Source organism: Gopherus evgoodei, chromosome 4 (genome assembly GCF_007399415.2).
Source record: "Gopherus evgoodei ecotype Sinaloan lineage chromosome 4, rGopEvg1_v1.p, whole genome shotgun sequence".
Classification (NCBI taxonomy): domain Eukaryota; kingdom Metazoa; phylum Chordata; order Testudines; family Testudinidae; genus Gopherus; species Gopherus evgoodei.
Window position 1 is genome coordinate 116769827 of NC_044325.1, and position 13329 is coordinate 116783155.

Here is a 13329-nt window from a genome sequence, read left to right on the forward strand (position 1 = left end):
AGCCTGCCACTGAAAGGGTGCCTGGGTTGTGGCCCAGCCCATGGTCTGCCCCAAGGCCCCGCTCCCGATTGTTCTTTTCCCCCAGAGGCCCTGCCCTTTCCCGTCCCGACTCTGCCAGAATGGGGACCTCAGGGATGGGGGTGAAGAGGCACGTGCAAGTAGTGAGGGGCAGGCCAGCTGGCCAGTCAGCAGGCAGGCAGGTGGGGCAGGGGCCTCAGGGGAAGAGGTGCAAGAGGCAGATGGAGGGGGGGAAACCTCAGGGAAAGGGGCAGGTGGGGCCACAGCATCCCCAAATGGAGGAGTCCCGCGCCACCCATAGTGATATGGTTAGAGCAAGGGGCAGGGAGACAGCCGCTGGGTTCCATTCCCAACTCCACCACTGACTTGCGATGTCACCATGGGCAAGTCATTTAGGGATCAGTTTCCCCGGCCCCTGCACAGGATGGGCAGGAGAGTGCAAGGAGACTTCTCTCCCGGAACCCATCATGCAGGGCCATGGCCCTGTCCCCCTTTGCACCAGTCCATGGTGTGGGGCAGGCTGCATTCTTAAGGGCTGGTGCAGTGCACGTGTCCCCCCTGCATGCCAGGGAGCTCAGGAATGGATTGTACCTCCCTGAACTCTCCCTGGGGAGGGGTGGTTCAGCACCGCCTCCAGCACAGGGCAGTGGATAAATGGCACCATCTGGCCCTTTCCTTTGCTGTAAAATGGGGGTGGTAGTAGTGACCTGCCCTACGGGGTGCTGTGAGGCTCACTCACTGTTTGTTTGGTGCTCTGAGATCCCCATGTGCTACGGGGTGCATGGGAGTGGTTATTTCTGCTCTCACTTTCCCACAGTGCTAACACTTGCCATGATCCTTCCTGCCACATTATGTGAGTTCGCTCCCACCCCTGCACACACATAGTGAGGTTGGTGCTGCCAACAGACCTCCTGTGGAACGATTAGATCTAGAACTCAAAACCCCACTGTGGAGGCTTTGGGAGCAAAGTCCAAGCCGCAAACATCCATGGAATGCCAAGGTGTTACAGGAAGTAGCAACTGTACAGAATCTGTACTGTGTATTTGTGCCCTGGCCTGCACCTTATCCCTGGATCACACCTGCCATTTCTACAGTGGTGTGATTTTAATGGAGCAGGGGCTCAAATACCTTATTTCGGAATGAGGGATTAAATGAGGGGAGGCACCAGGGTGACTAAACTTAGCATTTTTTCCTGTAGGACAAAATAATTCTACTGAGGTCCATAGGCAATGCTCACCAGCATGCTGAGCACCTCAAATTTTGACCACCCTAGGAGGTCTGGAATCCATGAGTTTTGGCATCATACGACAACACCGATAGTACTGAACCATGAAGCTGCAGCGTCATTACACCCTAAAACAACGTCAGGGTACAAACATCCAGGATCAAGTAACCTGGGGACTTGTCAAGCCGTGTACGACTGCTGTGTGACAATCAGGTCCAGCAGCAATCCACAAGGGAAGTGAGTGGTGTGTGTGGTCAGAGCAGAAGTTGGGGAGCCTGCTTTACCCCTGGAGCCAGATTCAGTGCACAGTAATGGGTCCTCGGGTGCAGAAAGTCAATGAGGAGTAAGGATGCAGAGACGCAAGGATGTACCGTTACCCTGCTGAGGAGTCTGAAATCAGCCACAGGTCTATAAAGAGACTAACCCCAGAGCAGCCAAGGCCAGGCCAGATAGAGGGAAGATGTACTGTTCCAATATCTCACCTGGGCTCCCATCGGATGAATCCCACCTGCCCCTCCTCTACTGAAGCAGCTGCAAAGGAGTCAAACTTGCTCCCCCAGGGTGAATCTGAATCTGGCCTCTGAGTTCTAGGCCACGTCCAGACTAGGTATTAAAATCGATTTTAGATACGCAACTTCAGCTACGGGAATAACGTAGCTGAAGTCGAATTTCTAAAATCGAGGTACTCACCCGTCTGGACGGCGCGGCATCGATGTCCGCGGCTCTCCGTGTCGATTCCGGAACTCCATTCAGGTTGATGGAGTTCCGGAATCGATGTAAGCGCGCTCGGGGATCGATACATCGCGTCCAGACTAGACGCGATATATCGATCCCCGAGCAATCGATTTTAACCTGCCGATGCCGCGGGTTAGTCTGGACGTGGGCTGAGTCCCAGCTCTGCCACTGACTTGCCATGTAAGCTTGGGCAAGTGATAGAGCTCTGTGCCTCAGTTTACCCACCCGTAAATCAGGGGTAATGACCCTCACCTCCCTTCCAGCAGCCTTAGTTAGTTAATTGTCAGTGTAATGCATCTGTCAGGGTGCTTTGCCAGGGGTGAAAAGAGCTGTACAGAAATGGGAAGGCAGACAGAGGGGTCCCCCCCTCAGCATCCCATTATAAAGACATTTCATCTCTGGTGGCAGGATCAGTGGACACATATGAAATACTTGATTCACGACAGTGTGGAGGGTGGGGGGAGGAGGAATGCACCAATAGCCTGCAAAGGAGTTAATGTTTTTTGTTTTTTTTTGTGGGTTCCCATAGTTTAATCCGTGTGTTGCAGGGGGTGTCGGGGTGGGGCCCCCCTCAAGGGGAGGAGAAGCGTGGCAGCTGGTTGCCCAGGACGACCTGGCGCTCCACGCCCTGCTCTGTGATGGCGGCCAGCCGGATCACCCCACCGCTGGAGCCGTCCCGCTCCATAGCCAGCGCCAGCGCATTGGCCGTGAAGCTCAGACACTCCTCCCGGCTCATGCCTGGCTTGTAGGAGGCGTCGACAAAGCCGTAGATGTAGGAGCTGCCAGAGCCGCCCACCGAGAAGGGCTGGAGAACCATCATCCCGCCCATGGGCACCGCGAACACTTGCCCCCCCTTGCACCTGTCCCAGCCGGCGACGATGATGCCGGCCATGAGGTCCTCGCGGTAATGTTAAAGAAGAGTTCTCCTTTTCGGTCACCACAAAGGGAAGCAGCAGCAGCAGTGCAGCCGCAGCCCTGGGAAAGATTCTTGGTACGAGAGCAGGAGTTCTGGGGACAAAGTGTTGAGAGAATAGAAACCAGAGGACCTGCACTTCTCAGTTATCCTGGGGCCCTTTTAAGCCACTCTGGCAGCATAAAGGGAGCTTAACGTATGTGGAAGCCAGCCCTTGAGAATACCCCCTGCACAGCTGGCTTCCCCAGCCCATGTAGAACTGGTGAAAAGGTTCTGCATCAGCCCTGCTGCCAGCAGTGGTTTCCCCAGGAATTGAAATTAGGGGGGTGTTTGAATTTATGGAGGATGGGGGGTGTCAGGACCAATGAGATATATAAAAGAGATATGAATAAAGTAAATGTTTTGTTAGGACAATGCAAATTTAACATAAGGATAATGCAAGTTACACCAAAACACATAACAGGTCTAGATTTCTAAATATATATGTATATATATATATTTTAAATGTATTTAATTTAAATTGCCTTTTGAAAAGTAAGCCATCATGGGGTAAGAGGGAAGTCCTCTCATGGATCAGTAACTGGTTAAAAGTTGAGAAACAAAGGGTAGGAATAAATGATCAGTTTTCAGACTGGAGAGAGATAAATAGTGGTATCCCTGAGGGGTCGGTACTGGGCCCATTACTGTTCAACATACTTGTAAACGATCTGGAAAAATGGGTAAACAGTGAGGTGGCAAAATTGGCAGATGATACAAAACTATTCAAGATAGTTAAGTCCCAGATAGACTGCGAAGAGTTACAAAGGGATCTCACAAAACTGGGTGACTGGGCAACAAAATGGCAGATGAAATTCAATGTTGATAAACGCAAAGTAACGCACATTGGAAAACAATCTCAACTATACATACAAGATGAAGGAGTCTGAATTAGCTGTTAACACTCAAGAAAGAGATCTTGGAGTCATTGTGGATAATTCTCTGAAAACATCCACTCAATGTGCAGCGGCAGTCAATGATTCCCAACATTCTGTTTGCTTTTTTAAAAAGAACAGGAGTCCTTGTGGCACCTTTGAGACTAAGGGCTTGGCCACACTCGAAACTCCAAAGCGCTCCCACAGCTGCGCTTTGAGGTGCGAATGTGGTTGCAGCGCCAGGGCTGGGAGAGAGCTCTCCCAGTGCTGCACGTACTCCACCTCCCCGAGGGGATTAGCTTACAGTGCTGGGAGCCACGCTCCCAGCGCTGGGGCACTGTTTACACTGAAGCTTTGCAGCGCTGTAACTTGCTGAGCTCAGGGGGTTGTTTTTTCACACCCTGAGCGAGACAGTTGCAGCGCTGTAAAACACCAGTGTAGCCAAGGCCTTACACATTTATTTGAGCATAAGCTTTTGTGGGCTCCAGTCCATTTCTTTGGATGTAGCCCACGAAAGCTTATGCTCAAATAAATCTGTTAGTCTCTAAGGTGCTACAAGTACTCCTGTTCTTTTTGCGGATACAGACTAACACGGCTGCTACTCTGAAACCTTTGCTTTTTTAAGAAAGGGATAGATAATAAGACAGAAAATATCACATTGCCTCTATATAAATCCATGGTACGTGTACATCTTGAATACTGAGTGCAGATCTGGTCCCCCCATCCCCAAAAAGCTATATTGGAAATGGAAAAGATACAGAGATGGGCAGCTAAAATGATTAGGAGTATGAAACAAGAGGAGAAATTAAAATGACTGGGAATTTTCAGCTTAGAAAAGAGACGACTAAGGGGGGATATGATAGAGGTCTATAAAATCTTGACTAGTGTGAAGAAAGTGAATAAGGAAATGTTCTTTAATCCTTCACATAATACAAGAAATAGCAGTCACCCAATGAAATTAATAGGCAGCAGGTTTTAAAAAAACAAAAGGAAGTACTTCTTCACACAATATAAAGTCAACCCATGGAACTCTTTGCCAGGAGATGCTATGAAGACCAAAACTATAACAGGATTAAAAAAAGAACTAGATAAATTCCTGGAGAATAGGTCCATCAGTGGCTATTAGCCAGGATGGGGAGGGATGCAACACCATAGTGTCCCTAGCCTGTTTGCCAGAAGCTGGGAATGGGCAACAGGGGATGAATCACTTGATGATTACCTGTTCTGTTCATTCCCTCCGAAGCACCTGGCCTTGACCATTGTTGGAAGACAGGATACTGGGCTATATGGACCATTGGTCTGACCCAGGATGACCGTTCTTATGTAAAAATTAATTATAATAATAAAAATGTTTAGTACAGAAACTCCCCAACATAATGACCTCTCAAGATAGCAACAATGTGAGATAACAACCTTGGCAAATAATGCATTTAAAAAATCTTGACCTACTAGGAAACATATTTATATAAGTTTCCATTCCCAGTCACAAATCTAGCATTCTGGAGCAAAGTGACTAAAATATAGTCCAACAAACAAATGTTTATTTAACATGCCCCTCCCTTTTCCCTCCACCGCACTCCACTCACCAGTGTTGTCCTTGGTCAGTGGAGACTCAGCGTTCAGAGGTGCTTTCACATGAGTATACCTCCCAGGTGGGGGGGCCAGAAAGCTCCTTGCTCATTCCTCCAGCTGCTCACTGTTCGCTCTGGCCATGGCGGTTTGTTGTGCCACCATTCACTCCACCACTCTGTTGCCAATGGCCCTGCACAGTCACCTTCTGCTGCCACCTGCGAGTTGGTTTCTTGAGGTTCCACCCAGCTCTCAGTGATTTCAGCTGAGCTCTCAGTGGGGGAACCTCGCTGCTAGTGCAGTCTGGGCTGTCTCTTAGACAAAAACTGTACCCACAGGAACACTGTCCTCAAAGCAGGACTAAGCACTTAGACCTGATTGTCAGTGACTTCAGCTGCAGTGGTCACTTAACAGAACAAAAGCCTATCTATGGAGCCTAATAGTGGAAAGGGGCAGGTCCTCACCCTCTCTCTTGATGCCCTCAAATCAGCAGAGGCTAAGTACAGTTCTACTGCTCTTTACTCATACAATAAGAATAATAACATTTCATTCCCCCACACACACCTCCACCCCGCATTAAAGTGACTTGTAAGCCAACCCCAGCCAAAATCTATCACTTGGGCAACACAGCTCTGTTTGCTGGATACCTAGATAGATTAGGTGTGAATGTAAATACAATTTGGTCCTGAAGCCTTTCCTCCCAGCCCCAGCTCATCATTAACTGTCAGTAAGAGCTCATTTAGACTTTGTTTACAAATCATTATTTGAAATTATTAGGTTGGCCAACATCACCGAAATGAATGCACTGACACTGTCATAAAAAACAACAGCTGTATAAGGAAGCTAGTCTATGTTCATACTTTACAAATCTATTATACTTTCAGATACACATATTTTATCATACACTGTATATGCTTTAAAAGTGTGTATTAATGTTTCAATTTCAATTCAAATTTCTAAACGGTCACTAAATTGGCATGTTTCAGAGTAGCAGCCGTATTAGCAGGGCTGGTGCAAGGATGTTTCGCACCGTAGCCGAAACTTCCACCTTGCGTCCTCCCCTGACCTTGAGCCCTGCAGTGGCTCCCTGCCCCCTCCGCCCTGAGGCGCACCCCCCCTGTGGCATCTCCCCCCCTCCGCCCTGAGGCGCCCTCCCTGTGGCAGCTCCCCCCCCCGGGAGCCGTGCAGCAGCTCCCCACCCTCCCCACACTGAGGCGCCCCTCCCGTCATGGCAGCTTCCCCCCCCGGCCCGGGGAGCTGTGCGGCAGATGCCCACCCCAGCTCTCCCCTGCTCCACCTCCTTCCCAAGCACGCCATCGCTCCTTGACTTCTCCCGCCTCCCAGGCTTGCGGCACCTAAGCTGATTGGCATCGCAAGCCTGGGAGGCGGGAGAAGTGAAGCAGCCACGGCGTGCTCAGGGAGGAGGCGGGGCAGGGGTGAGCTGGGATGGGGAGTTCCCCTGCATGCCGCCCCCCTTACTTGCTGCAGGTGGCCCTCCTCGTGCTCCCCTGCCCCAGCTCCCTCTGTCTAAATGCCGGTGGTGACCGCGGCGGCTGGATCTTCGGCCGGCCCAGCCACTGCCGAAGAAAATGCCACCCCCTCAAATCCTAGTGCCCTAGGCGACCGCCTAGGTCACCTAATAGGTTGCACCTGCCCTGCGTGTTAGTCTGTATCTACAAAAAAGAACAGGAGTACTTGTGGCATGTTAGAGACTAACAAATGTATTTGAGCATAAGCTTTTGTGTGCCCACTTCATCGGATGCATAGAATGGAACTTATAGTGAGGAGATATATATACATACAGAGAACATGAAAAGGTGGGAGTTGCCCAACCAACTCTAAGAGGCTAATTAATTAAGATGCACTATTGTCAGCAGGAGAAAAAAAACTTTTGTAGTGATAATCAAAGATAGCCCATTTAAGACAGTTCGACAAGAAGGTGTGAGGATACGTAACATGGGGAAATAGATTCAATGTGTGTAATGGCTCAGCCATTCCCAGTCTCTATTTAAGCCTAAATTTATTATATCTAGTTTGCATATTAATTCAAGTTCAGCAGTTTCTAGTTGGAGTCTGTTTCTGAAGCTTTTCTGTTGCAAAATTGCCACCTTTAAATCGGTTACTGAACGTCCAAAGAGGTTGAAGTGTTCGCCTACTGGTTTTTGAATGTTATGATTCCTGATGTCAGATTTGTGTCCATTTTGCGTAGAGACTGTCCTGTTTGGCCAGTGTACATGGCAGAGGGGCATTGATGGCATATGATGGCATATATCACACTGGTAGATGTGCAGGTGAACGAGCTCCTGATGGCGTGGCTGATGTGATTAGGTCCTATTATGGTGTCAATTGAATAGATATGTGGACAGAGTTGGCATTGGGCTTTGTTGCAAGGATAGGTTCCTGGGTTAGTGTTTTTGTTGTGTGGTCTGTGGTTGCTGGTGAGTATTTGCTTCAGATTGGCGGGGCTATCTATAAGCAAGGACAGGCCAGTCTCCCAAGATCTGGGAGAGTGAGAGATCATCTCTCAGGATAGGTTGTAGATCTTTGATGGTGTGCTGGAGAGGTTTTAGTTGGGGGCAGGGGCGGCTCTAGACATTTCATCACCCCAAGCACTGCGGCATGGCGTGATGGGCACTCTGCCGGTCACCGGTCCCGTGGCTCCGGTGGACCTCCTGCAGGAGTGCCTATGAAGGGTCCGCCAGTCCCACGGCTCCACTGGAGCTGCGGGACCAGTGGACCCTCTGCAGGCATGCCGCCGAAGGCGGCCTGCCTGCTGCCCTCCCGGGGACTGGCAGAGCGCCCCTCCCCACGGCATGCCGCCCCAAGCATGCGCTTGGCGTGCTGGGGCCTGGAGCTGCCCCTGGTTGGGGGCTGAAAGTGACGGCTAGTGGTGTTCTGTTATTTTCTATGTTGGGCCTGTCTTGTAGTAGGTGACTTCTGGGTAATCTTCTGGCTCTGTCAATCTGTTTTTTCATTTCAGCAGGTGGGTATTGTAGTTGTAAGAATGCTTGATAGAAATCTTGTAGGTGTTTGTTTCTGTCTGAGGAATTGGAGCAAATGCAGTTGTATCTTAGAGCTTGGCTGTAGACAATGGATTGTGTGGTGTGTCCTGGATGGAAGTTGGAGGCATGTAGGTAAGTATAGTGGTCAGTAGGTTTCCGGTATAGGGTGGTGTTTATGTGACCATCACTTATTAGCACAGTAGTGTCAAGGAAATGGACTGCTTGTGTGGACTGGTCTAGGCTGTGGTTGATGGTGGGATGGAAATTGTTGAAATCATGGCGGAATTCCTCAAAGGCTTCTTTTCCATGGGTCCAGATGATGAAGATGTCATCAATGTAGTGCAAGTAGAGTAGGGGCGTTAGGGGATAAGAGCTAAGGATGCATTTTTCTAAGTCAGCCATAAAAATGTTGGCATACTATGAGGCCATGTGGGTACCCATAGCAGTGCCGCTGACTTGAAGGTATATATTGTCCCCAATATATGGAAATAGTTGTGGGTGAGGACAAAGTCGCAAAGTTCAGCCACCAGGTTTGGCATGTAACTAGTTCACAAAACTGGGGGAGGGGGTTGGGGGAAATTCAGGGGGGGGAGTGTAGGGAAATCACTGGCTGCCAGCCCCCAGTGTGGAGTGTGAATCAGGCAGGCATAGCCAGAGTGTACTGCCCTAGGGCTGGTCTCTGCTTCCCAGGGCCCCAGGACAGCAGAGCTTATGTTTAGAGCAGCTTCATAAGAGTAACTTACTTGATCTTACAATTAAGAATCCTGGGAAACTACATTTGATTTAAAAAAAGGAAAATCTCATGGGAATTTTCAACTACCAGGAAAAATTCTGAATCCCCTGCCTGGATTGAAAGAGTTTGCAGCCTCAAAGAGAGAATGGTGGCTGGATGGGGTTAAAAGCTGCATAGCAATGGGAAACTCCCCTACCCAAGGAAAATCCGAAACCATTGCTAGAGTGCCCGGACATGCTCTGAGATCAACTGCAGAAGCTTACTGCTGCTCCAGCATTCTTTGTAATAAAGGAGGGGGGCTGCCTCTCCACTCACAGCTGGTTAAACTAGCCCCACAGCCCTCTGAATTGTGCAGGCTGGCAATGAAAGTAAAACCTGTAAACATTTTTAAGTATTAACATTCTTTCCTGTTCCTGGGTCCTGTGAAGGGGAAGAAGGCGGGGTGGCAGCAACTTTGGGATTGGAAGTGGGAGGGCGTGATGATGGGACAATGGGTTTGCCATAAACCAGATGGCCACAGGGGTAGGGGGAGGACGTTCTTTAGAGATGCCTGTGGGAGAATGTGGAAGAGAGGGCAGCATGTAAATGTGATGACATAGCTCCACTGACTGCAATGGGGCTGTGATATCTGACAGCAGCTGAGGATCGGCCCCAGGGAGCACAGGGCCTTCTAGTAGGAGGCTACAGCAGCATTAGTGTAAGGTTCATTCAGTTTACATCCCAAGTAGACAGACCTGTTTTATGAGTGATAAGCTGAGAGATTCTCTGGACAGGGCTCATCAAGGACTTTGCTAGTATCACAGAACTGCCTTCTGCAATGGATGCTCTTTAAAGTAAATGATGCATTCATACACTAACACTTTCATACCTTGCAGACATATAATATAAAGCAAACTGGCCACCTTTATTCACCTTTGCCCAGGGCATCTAATTTTTTTTTCTGACTGGCAGGTAAACCATCTTTTTCCTTCCATTACAATGGAAGGAAATGTTGTGAATGTTGTTGTTATTTGTATTGTCCGAGAAGAACCTAGAGGCCTCAGCCAGAATCTGGGCTCCATTATGCATAAACACAGCAAACAATGAGTTCGTGGCCTGAATAGCTTACAGTTTAAATACACAAGACAGACAAAAAGTGGGAGAAAGGGCGCATCCCCATGAATACACATCAGGGAAACGGAGACACAGCGATCATGTGATTTACCCAAACTCACACAAGAAATCTGTAGCACAGCCAGAACTGAACCCAAATCTCAGGGCCTTTACACCAAGTCCAGCCTTTCAATTTTGTGCCTGGTCTGGTCCATTTTCATATCAATTTTTCAAGGCAGCTCTACAACACGTCCAGTGCAGCGGCAGCTGAATGCGTTTTTAATGCACATCCTGCTGACGCAGTACAGGCCCCCCGGGGACTGCCTGCCTGTACTCCAGGTGCTCAAATCAGCCGAGTACATCTAAAAACCACCACAGGGAGCATGGGGATCTTCAGAGACATCCTAAGGGCCAAAGCGTCATATCACTGACACAACTTGCCTGCTGGGTCCATCATCGTCACCCAGCAAGGAGGGAGGGGCCATTAAGGGATGCTAAGCTGTGAAAGTGGCTACAAAGGCGAGTTAACCTACTATGCCGGATGGAGCACGCACTTACCTCCCCTGGAAAAGCTGGGCAGGAATCCAGCCTCGCAGACTGCCAATGAAGACCTTTCATTGCCTAGGAACTGAGGTGAGAGGTGGCGAAGCTGGCTCGTCTGGTGTCTGTGAGCAGGGCACGAAATCTCACCCAGGAAGATTCTGTAAGGGGATGCAGCAATAAAGAGCAAAATACTATGGCCCAGTTAGGGGCCAGATTCCCATCTGTAGACATGAGGGGTGTATCTGCAGGGGGAGTTGCACTGGAGTGGGAAGTTTTACCCCTGCAGGGAGGGCAGCTGTGAAATCCAGGCAGAGAAGCACTGAATCATTATTATTATTATTACTACTATTTACAATATGGAAGCAGCTCGGGACCCCTATTGTGCAAATCACTCTGCAAACAGACCAAGACGTAGCTCCTGCCCTGAACAGTTTATCACTGAATCTGTGTCTCTCCTGTCTGGCCCCTGCTTGGCGCCATCCATTTTTCGGCTGCTCCAGCAGCTAGTTTTGATTACTTGGGGCAGGGGGGCAAGGGGATTGCAACCCCTGCTCCATATGGGCTTACTGTAACCAGGGGCTGCGATCTGAGAGTGAAGCTGGTCCCTGAATTATTGGAGCTTGGGCCGAGTGAATGATTTGCATTATGAAACCTACTAGGGTAACGTAACATCTTTTCTCTGCTCATGCTCAGATTGCGATTTCTTCTGCTCCATTAATTAATCGTCTCTAAATTCTTGCATTAATCATGAGCACTCAGGAGTCATGCTTGTGCTGCTTGGTAGGGATTGGTCACAAAAGCCACATGGTATTCCGTGTCCTGAGTGAGTGAGCATCCGAGCGCTTCCAGCAGGAATTCTAGCGGCTGCAAATGAAACATTCCGTTTCCATGACTCATCTTATGTACGACCCTAATAGTCGTGTTCCACAAACATTTGTGCCAGCAAAACTCGATGGCATGAATATTTGCAGAAAGCAAAGGTAACAGCCACCTTGGTCTGTCACTGGGGGTTGACAACACCACCTCCGGTGCTAAAGAATGAGCCCTTGCAGCTTAGGCTAAAGGACAACCCCCGTAGCTGGGAGCAGTAGCTGGCTCATGGCTCCTGTGGATGTGCAAGGGGCGGGGGGGTGTCACATAACACAAACTGAGAAGCAGGAGACACAAACACCAAAAGAGCATAAGTAAGGTTGAAGTGAATTGGTTAAGAAATTCAAACCCATACTCTTGGGGAGTGCTTTGCATCATTCACCCAGCTCTGCTCCTGCATAGCAGCCATTGGCTGCACCAGGATGTGCTGTGAAGCAAGGACATTTTCCAAACAGAGCTCATCCTTTTTCAGGATGCACACGGGCTGTCTAACGGCTGCATGCTGGGCTGGGCTGGGCTGGCAGTCTAATGAACTATTGCCATCCCATGAGCAAATAGAGGGTGTCCTGAAATAGCAAGCTGTATGCTGCTCCTTAGCGACCCCTTCTGTTAGAGGCACATATGATGTCGGTAGGCTCTGAAGCAATGGTCCTCACTCTCTGCTGCTAGAGGAAGATGTGGCATGTGGCAAGGAGACTGCATATAACAGGGGGGATCTCTCAGCTCTGAAGACATTACATGGGCAGGGGAAAGCCTTGACTGACTGACATGCATCTCTTGTCAGCTCTGCCAGCCTGCTCCAACTAATCCCTCCACCATTCAGTACACCTACCTATAAGGCCGTGAAAGCAGCTGGAGCGCATGCAGATAAATGCTGGAATTCACATCTGGAGTGCAACACAAACAACAGCACAGTCTCCTATTTATTCTTCACGTCTATCTGTTACCGCTCTTGCGGAGCCATTCCCAGTGGCGATGATCAGCTTCAGGTTGCAGGCTAAGGTTGTGTTGCAGGGGTGGTGTGTACATTAACTTTTCATGCGCCGGTTTGCAGAGGTTTAAGTTTAGCTGCCCTCTACATTCTAGAAGGGCATGAGGCAACACTGGGCAACCATAACTCTGTGCTAATAAAGTTTGGGGGCAGTTAATACAGGATTACAGCACATCTGTTTCCTTCAGCGCTTCCTACAATTCCTTCCGAGCTTCCATCCAGGGATACAGGAAATAACAGAAGACTCATATTCAGGAGATGTAAAACAACTCCGCACCAGACAGCCAAATAACAATTATGACGTAAGAAACAATCCTGCAATGATGTGCCTAGAGGATCTAATATATCCGTTCCAGCTCCATTTTCCAGGATTTCTGATTAAAGTGCCTATTCTGAGATGGCGGAACAAGACAGATGGACACATTGCATGAATTAGATATAGCTATAGATATAAAAAGCATCCCATTTTCAGTTTTATTTAATCTTATATGGAAAGAAAAGAAAAAGAAAGAAAGACAGAAAATGTTAGTACCCAGTAATGAGGCTGGTGGAGGTACTGGTGCTGCTGAAACAGCTTTGGAGAAGTCCCTGGCTGGGATCCAGAAGAAGGGCACCCTGAGACTGTTGATTGCAGCATTTGCATTTGCAAACATAGCCCAGCAGATTGGGTGGACCCTTCCGCCTTCAGAGAGCCTTGTAGCTTAATAGAAATGAAACTTTTACTTTC

The 13329-nt window shown here is 49.0% G+C and overlaps 1 pseudogene; it reads right to left on the minus strand.

Annotated features, from left to right (window-relative positions):
- Positions 1–2506: 2506 nt before the first annotated feature.
- LOC115651188 lies at positions 2507–2888 on the minus strand (annotated as a pseudogene).
- Between the last annotated feature and the right edge of the window lie 10441 nt (positions 2889–13329).